Below are 8,749 nucleotides of genomic sequence, written 5' to 3' on the forward strand. Positions count from 1 at the left end.
TATATATATATATATATTCTTGCATTCATAAATATATGTATAAATATATATGCTTATATGTATATGTGTGTTAGTATGTATGTATACAAGTATAAAGCTATATTCTTGCGTGTGTATATATATATATATATGTATATATATATATATATACATACATACATACATATGCATGTATATTTACATATGAGTGCGTGTGTTTGTATGTGTGCGATTGCGTGTTTGTGCATGTGTGTGTATTTTGTGTGTGTGTGTGTGTGTGTGTGTGTGTGTGTGTGTGTGTGTGTGTGTGTGTTGGTGTGCGTGTGTATTTACATACGGACTGGCATACAGAGAGGCAGGCGGCCATTGCTTGATTTAGAAATGGTGGTTTTATTTGAAAGTCATGAAACGCAACAGAATGCTCAATGGCAAACTGGAGTCGGCACAGAATTTTCCCATTACACACAACATTCAATTGCTCTCATTCATTACCGCTTTTATTCTTGCTTTTATTATTCCTTTCCTTCTTTCTTTATTTAATTCTTTTACTATTGCTTCCTTACATTCATTCATTTTCCCTTTCGTCTATTCATTCAACTTCCGATAATATTCATGTCTCCCAACAATTTCTTCATTTCTTCTTCTTCTTCTTCTTCTTCTTCTTCTTCTTCTTCTTCTTCTTCTTCTTCTTCTTCTTCTTCTTCTTCTTCTTCTTCATCTTCTTCTTCTTCTTCTCCTCCTTTCTCTTCTTCATCTCTTTCTTCCTGTCCTCCTCTAAATTCGCCTTATTGTTTCTTCCACTCTATCTTTCTTTTTGTTGTTGAATTTTGCAGCTTTTCTCATTCGTCAATAAGCGAGACTAATTGCTTCAAAACATCAAGAACAATAGATCAATCCCTCCCTAGCTTTATTTCGCACTATACATCATTGGTCGAATGCTGTCTAATTTACTATATCCACAGCCAATTAGCGAACTCGAACCAAAGTCCGTATTGAAAGTATCAGCCATTTATTTAGAAGCAATAATTAATGGCAAACGCATAAATACGAAAACATATATGCATACATAGATAATATATGCATATATTTATATATACGGACACACACACACACATACACACACACACACATACACTCACACACACACACACGCACACACATACACACACACACACACACACACATACATATATATATATATATATATATATATATATACATATATATATATATATATACATACATTGATACACACAGAGACGTACATATATATATGATTGACCGTTGACTGAACACTATTCAATTTTTTTTTTCTCCGTGTTTTTCTCCTTGTCTCCGTATTCTTTCTGTTGAAGAGCGTAGCTCGAAACGTCAAAGACTTTCCGTATTCCCGAGCGTCATACTAATATATACTTTTGTTATTTACACCACCTGTCCTCGTCTGTTGTTATTTTTTGTATATTCTCCCATATATATATATATATATATATATACACATATGAGTATGAGTGCGCGTATTCATAGGTACGAGTGTGGCATAAGAAGCTTGTTTCTCAACCACGTGTTTCCGGGTTCAGTCCCACTATGTGATGTTACCTTGGGCAGGTGTTTTCTATATCTTTCCAGCCGACCAAATCCTTGTAAGTGGATTTACTTGGTAGAGGGAAACTGAAGCCCGTAGTGTGTGTGTGTGTGTGTGTGTGTGTGTGTGTATTCTTGAGTCTGTGTTTGCCATTGTTTCACAACAGCTGTTTCGTGTGTTTACCTTGTGAATTGTTAGTTACATAAACAGCAGGACGGGGCGCCGCTGCAGAGTACCAGAATCCGCAACATTTTCATGAGGATAGAGGATCAGATACTGCAACGGCTTACACTTCAAAGGCCGACAGCCGTTCAATATCCTCCCACAAAACCTGACAGACCTGCATGGAGTGGTTGTAGGCTTTTTCAAAACGAAACAGGATCTCCTTCTGTGAAGAGTTCTGGATGGACCTACGTCAAAGCCAGAAACACAGATGAGAGCAGCAACGTCAAAATCCCTCATCCACTGAAAGTGTAGGAAAATAAAGGTCGGTGCCCCAGCATGGCCGAACTCCTTGGACTGAAACTAAGAAGGCATATATGTACATACATGTATGTATATGTACGTATACACACACACACTTATAAACACACACACACACACACACACACACACACACACATATATACATACATATATATATATTCTATGTATGTATGTGTACGCATGCACATGATCTTTAAACAAGTGCACAACTGCATGTCGTTAGTTATATATCCTGCGCGCTTCATATATGGTTTCTTAATTATATATACATCATATATACATTATGTACACATGTTTAATTATACACACATGCACGTTCATTACCTGAAAACTAACGTTGCTAATCATAAGCGTACATACTCTACATGAACACAAAATCACACACATACGTCTATATCTAGGTGTTTGTGTGCGTATATCTGTCTGTGTGTATGTGTACGTGTGTGCGTGTGTGTGTGTGTGTGTGTGTTTGTGTGTGCGTGCGTGTGCGCGTGTGCGTGTGCGCGCGTATATTTCCCTTGTTCCGAAGTGTGTTAACATTAACAAAACATTTGCCCTCTATATGCAACTGTACATATCTATATAGTTGCCTGTGTTGATGCACACACACTCACACACACACACACACACACACACAAACTGTCGTATGTCCATACTTGGCCAAATGCGTTTTTCTTTTGCAATATTTATTGTCACTTGCAATAGCCGCTTCTTCTGGTCAAACTATCGTATCTCCAGCTGCTTCAGATGCCAAGATATTTAAAAATTGTCAAAGTGTGGTACAATGGTTTTGCTATGGAATGGTGAAAATATTTTTTTCGTTTTCTGAAAAAGCAACGTCTCGGACTTAAGAAACAACAATGAGTTTCTTTTGCCTCTGCTTGGAAGCTACTATTAGTCTGGACCGTATGACAGAAAACTGAATTAGCTAACAGCATCTACAATATCTCCAGAGTACTATTTAAAGAATTGCAGAACAAATTTCTTTTCGTGAGGACTTGGAAAAAATCAATTCCAATTTAGATTTTAGTAGGTTAACAGGATGTGTAAAGATTTTGAATTTTTCTCATAAGCAGAGAGGTATATCCGTAATTGAGCATTAAATCTTGTACTTGAAGATACGTTTGTCTTTAAATTCCAGATGAATATCGACATTTTTGTTGATGCTCTTTTATCCTCAAGTCTACTCGTTTGCGTATATTGAATATATATGAATTTGAATAAGTTCTTGTTAATACTTACCTATCACTTTGTGTCATTGTTGCTGTCATTGGCAGAAAGCTTCGTTCAATAAACAAGACTTTTCTGAAGGCATTTACTACACAGGGCAGGCATGTAAAACTGTTAAGAAGTTTCTCTCGAGACGACGATTTATGTGACAGAGTAAGAACTAATTTCTTCCAAGTAATTCAAAGTTAAAGAACAGTTTTATATGTATATGTATTTGTAACTTACTTTGCTGCTATGCCCGTTAAAATTTTGTGTGAATTATGACATCAAGGGAAGTTTTTAGTGACCAAATTTAGGAAGAATCTGGTAATAATAGATTTGACATTGGAACTGATAGGTAGTAGATAACATAACTATCCATTTCCTGTCATTAGAGAATCTCTGTGGTCTGCTATGAAATTATTGGTTCTTGTCATTGACGCCACTTCTGCTCAGAGCCTTGTAATAAAATACACCACCACGGTAAAATATGTTCTCGAGAAATTATGGTAATACTTTTACTGGTAGATTTTTCAGAATATTAGGCCAGAACCTTTGTAATTATACAGTAATTCCATTAGGTTTTCTATAATGTGTGTAAGTACCTAAAGTTAGATTCAGAGTAATGTCTGAAGCTTTGACAAAGATAATGTTTGTACTGAATATAATTTCAAAGCCAAAATTGTAACAGCAACAATTACATTTCTTCAGGTCGGTCTAATTGATTGCCATTTATTTTACAGAATAATATGAGAATCATCTCTCTGCGTATGTCTCATCCTATAGAGTTAAATTTACAAGATGTTCTCATGTATTAATATATATATGTATGTATATGAAACTAAAAATATGTACTTATATTTTGTTACATATTATACCTATGTGCATTTTAAATGGCCATATATGAAAATGTTGCTAAGCGCAGGTGTATTTTATTAAATTTGCATGCTTACATCAGTTAGAATATTCCGTGATGCAGATGTGTGTGTGTGTGTGTGTGTGTGTTTGTAAGCGTGTGTGATTATGAGTTGTCTGTATTTCAATTTCTCTTTTCCTATCCATTTAACAGGGTACATAATTCAAAATTACTGACATGACGTGATTCTCCTACATTAATTTTTAATAGAAAATGCCAGAGAGAACTTTAAATCATACTAGATAAGACACCCCATTGTCAGGTTTGAGCCAGTTTGCTAAGTGCCACACAAGAAACTCTCGACTCTTGTGTCACTTTTGTAATTTTTTCCAATTTAAAAATAATGTGCATATTCCCGCGTATTGAGTCCTGTTTCTACTATTTGCTGTGCTAAACCGATAGTTGAATAAGTGTCTTAGTTTCTGTGATTCTATTCGAGTACATATGCGATTTCGCATGTAAGTATATCTGTGTATATGAATATATGTATGTACGTATGTACGTATGCACGCATACATGTATGTATATATCTATGTATATATTTATTTTTTTATGAATGTATATATATATATATATGTATGTATATTTCTATATAATTGCATACATACATCAATCGGATTGTCGCAGTAATAAGGGATTTTTCGTTGTCAACTTCTTTTTTCTCAACCTTTATTGCATTCCTCTTACATGAAGTGGTTCCGGCAAAACAACCTGGCATTTTATTGCACACACACACACACATATGAACATAGATATCCTCAAACAAAAACACACACGAAAGAAGCACACATATGTGTGCATGCATATACGCATGTTTGTAGCTACATAAACGCACAGATATAATGGAACGTATATACATTTAGATATATGAGTGCGTTGGCGAGAATACGGAGGCAATAAATAAGAATTAATTTGAAATGAGAAAACAAAATAAAAACATAGGAAGCAAAATACAATAAGTAGGACAATGCGTGTGCGTGTGTGTGTATATGATATATATGTATATTTGTATTAATATATATGTGTTTTTGTGTGATTGCGCGCGCGCATGTGTATGTATGTGTCTATGTGTATATCTATACATATGTGCATGCGTAACATGCATACATACATATATACAAATATATATATATGTATATACATAAATGTGTGTGTATCTACATATACGGATATATAAATGCGTATATACAAAAGTGCTTTTTACATTTTTTATGCATATATAAGAGCATATATGCATACACACACACACACATATATATATATAACCATATACATATACATATATATATGTATATATATACATATATGCATATATTTATACATATATACATATATATACATATATATAATAAATAAATATATATATATACATGTATATATACGTATATACATATATACATATATATACATATATATATAATAAATATATATATGTGTGTATATATATAAATATATATCAATTTCCTCACCAAATACATATATACCTACGTACATGTCTACATAAGCATATACGAGCGTGATTGTTCGTGACTGTGTGTTTATATTTGTGAGTGCGTATTTTTGCAGGTGCGTGTGTTTCGTGTGTGTGTACGTGTGTGTGTCTGTGTGTGTGTCTGTGTGTGTGTGCGTGTGTGCGTGCATACACTCACACATTCATTGGAGGTCGTAAAAAATTTAATTCTTTAGCTGAACTGTTTGTTTTTTTTTTCATTAAATAATACCAGAATCCCACGCTTGACAACTTTATTCCTTCTTCAAGACAACTCGTCTCTCCATTTGGTGCCAAAAGACTTCTATCGCATGTACTTAACTTTCTTCCACACTTTTATTTCATTCTCCTCCCCTCCTCTCTCCCTCTCACTTTAACTCCCTCTCCTTCTCTCCTCCTCCTCTCTATCTCTCTGTCTTTCTCTCTCTCTGTCTTTCTCTGTCTCAATCGTTCTTATGTCTCCTGGCTTATTTTGTCTCTCTTTGATGAGTATGTTTTTTCATTGGTTTGTGAAGTTTTTTTGCTAATGTAACAGTGCTTTCGTCATCATCATTTAATCTTTTCTGTGTTTTTGTCTGATATGTATATATATATATATATATATATATATATATATATATATATATATATATATATATATATATATAAGTGTGTGTGTGTGTGTGTGTATGAGAGTATGTGTGAGTGTGTGTGTCTTTATATATATATATATATATATATATATATATAAATACATATAGGCGCGGGCGTAGCTGTGTGGTAAAATAGCTTGCTTACCAACCACATGGTTCTGTGCTCAGTCCCACTGCGTGACACCTTGGGTGAGTGTCTTCTACTATAGCCTCGGGTCGACCAAATCTTTCTGAGTGGATTTCATAGACGGAAACTGAAAGAAGCCCGTCGTATATATATGCGTGTGTGAGTGTATGTTTGTGTGTCTGTGTTTGTTCCCCACCATCGCTTCACAACCGATGTTGTCGTGTTCATGTCTCCGTAACCCAGTGGATCGATAGATTAAGTATCAGGCTAAAAAAGAATAAGTTCTGGGGTCGATTTGTTCTACTAAAGGCAGCGCTCCACTATGGCCGCATTCAAATGACTGAAACAAATAAAAAAATAAAAGAATATATAGAATATATATATATATATATATATATATATATATATATATATATATATATATTGCTTGATAAGCAATCATATACAATTATTGATAGTTAAAACATCATGTGGTATACACCTGGTTTTATCCGGTAAAGCACGTTCACTGGTTTAGTAATCGTTGGTTATTTGATTAATGAGTGAGACTGAAGATGGAAGACGCGAGAATCTTTATTGTTCGCTACAATTGTTTCGACCCATCCAGCATCGATCTCTCACGAGTGGGATACTGCATATCTGGTTCAGGTGTATCCGTCGATGTAGATGTGTCTCTTCAGGTGATTTCAAGAGGTATCTCGTGAAACGGTTAGAAAATGTCAGGGGAAAAAATTCAACTGTTCATGACCATTGTTCCAGCCTGCCTCTGAAACCTTGTAGGAGGAACTTATCTTTAGATTACTATCCTGGTCTATCAAAGGAAAGCAATAAACTCTTATGATGTGATTTTAGACCGGACGACCGTCTAAGTCTGTCATTTACATTCCATCGCCTATGTTTCCAGATTTACCATCGGCCTATTTCTATTCATAAGATTTTAACCGACATTAGACTATAGTGTAGGTCAGTTGGCTGAGCTATGAGCAGGGTAACCGAAACCGAAATCTCGTAGTTACAAAGTAAAGCTTGTTTTGTAATCATAAAACTATGACTTTTCCCGAAATTGTAGATCGAACAGTTCTGAAGTTTTTGATTCATGAAAAGATTAAAATTCAGCGTTAAATAATTTCAACTTGAGCCATAACTAACGATTCTAAATCAAGATTCTAATGGTTATGGATTGTGGAATCTCTCTATAGACGAAGTTTCCGATTGATATCCAGGAAATCTGTCAATACATGACTGGTTACTGTCGGTAAACCAGTCTGGTCACGTTTAAAAGAAATCATGTACAGACTTCCGCTTGATAAGCAATCATATACAATTACGTGTGACAGTCATGCATAAATTTACATAATTGCATATTTTAGAAAGGAAAGCATAATTTATGAAACAATAAATCAACTTATTAAAAGAATTCAAATAACATAAACCACAAAGCGATGTTCTCTGTGAATTGAGATCCGTACAAGATGGCAATTCATTGAAATGTTTTTCCATTCTTTGACTGAATGTAGCAACGAGTGGAGAATATATTGCAATCACTGAAGAACCGCCTGGCATATAATAGCTATGAGTATCTGTGTGTGAGTATCTGTGTATGTATGCATGTGTATTTATGTATATATGTTGCTCAGTTTTTTTTTTGTATATGTGCTAATGTGTCTGTGACATTGCGTAGGCCCTACACTAATATGCATAATGGAATTTGTGTATGAGCTTATGATGGTGTATGTACGCATGAGAAGTTTTCATAAACTCACGTACACATTAAGTCAGTGAGACGCATACATTCAAATTTGCTCTTTTTTTTCCTTTTTATCAAGATGGAAATGCCATATATTAATACAGAAAATTACTTTTTCGAGCACATATTCAGTGAGACAAACACATTCGATGATGAGTAAAGATAGGGTAAAAATTTACATTGACTCATAACCATAAACATACACACAAACACACACACACATACACACAAGCACACTAAGAATAAGGAAGAAAGCACATACAACAATACAACACACGCACACACTTCACCTCATACATACAAGCATACAAAAAACACATCATTACACACGCATACACACGCAGAAACATTAGCACACCATTGATAACTCTCTGTTTATCCAGGCAAACATTGACCCATTTCACACACATATATTCATGCTTATGCATACGCTTGGTAACGGTTTCAATTCTACAGTGCTGCAGCTTGACATACACTGGTCCGCAATGTCTGACCATATATGTATGTCTTTATGCGTATGATTATACGCATCTCACACACACACACACACACATATATATATATATATATATATACGAGATG

Source organism: Octopus bimaculoides, chromosome 4 (genome assembly GCF_001194135.2).
Source record: "Octopus bimaculoides isolate UCB-OBI-ISO-001 chromosome 4, ASM119413v2, whole genome shotgun sequence".
In the NCBI taxonomy this organism is placed as follows: Eukaryota; Metazoa; Mollusca; class Cephalopoda; order Octopoda; family Octopodidae; genus Octopus; species Octopus bimaculoides.